The sequence below is a fragment of the Mandrillus leucophaeus genome, unplaced genomic scaffold (assembly GCF_000951045.1).
Source record: "Mandrillus leucophaeus isolate KB7577 unplaced genomic scaffold, Mleu.le_1.0 Scaffold182, whole genome shotgun sequence".
NCBI lineage: Eukaryota > Metazoa > Chordata > Mammalia > Primates > Cercopithecidae > Mandrillus > Mandrillus leucophaeus.
Genome location: NW_012101832.1, coordinates 848,338 through 848,981, shown reverse-complemented (window position 1 = coordinate 848,981; position 644 = coordinate 848,338).

Here is a 644-nt window from a genome sequence, read left to right as displayed (position 1 = left end):
CAATTAGATGAGATAGACAGTATTCTCTTTCTGATGACACATCTAGATGTGTATAAGAGACAGCAACAATATATAGGGAAAGCATGTTGTAGTGGCCCATTATTTTGTTTGGTATCCATTCTCTGTATTACATTTCCTGAACTGAAATTACCCTTACCTTTTAGAATTTAGTATAATGAGAAAGTTGATCTTTCTCCTAAAGAGATAGAGTCTCTGTCACCCAGGGTGTAGTGCTGTGGCACAATATGGGCTTACTGCAACCTCTGCCTCCCAGGCTCAGGTGATCCTCCCACCTCAGCCTCCCAAGTAGCTGGGACCACAGGTGCACACCACCACACTCTGCTAATTTTTGTATTTTTTGTAGAGACGGGATTTCACCACATTGCTCAGGCTGGTCTCAAACTCCTGACCTCCTGATTCACCCGACTCAGTCTCCCAAAGTGCTGGGATTACAGGCGTGACCCAGCGTGCCTGACTGAAAGTTGCTCTTTTCTCACAGACCTGATATGTTTCCATCTGGTACTCCTCAAGTTTCTGGCATTTAGGACCAAATTTAATGAGCAGCCTCAGTATCTGTTCATACTCACGGTTAGCATGTGTGCTTCTCCTTTCCATGAGTTTGTTTTCCGTATTATAGGAGGTAT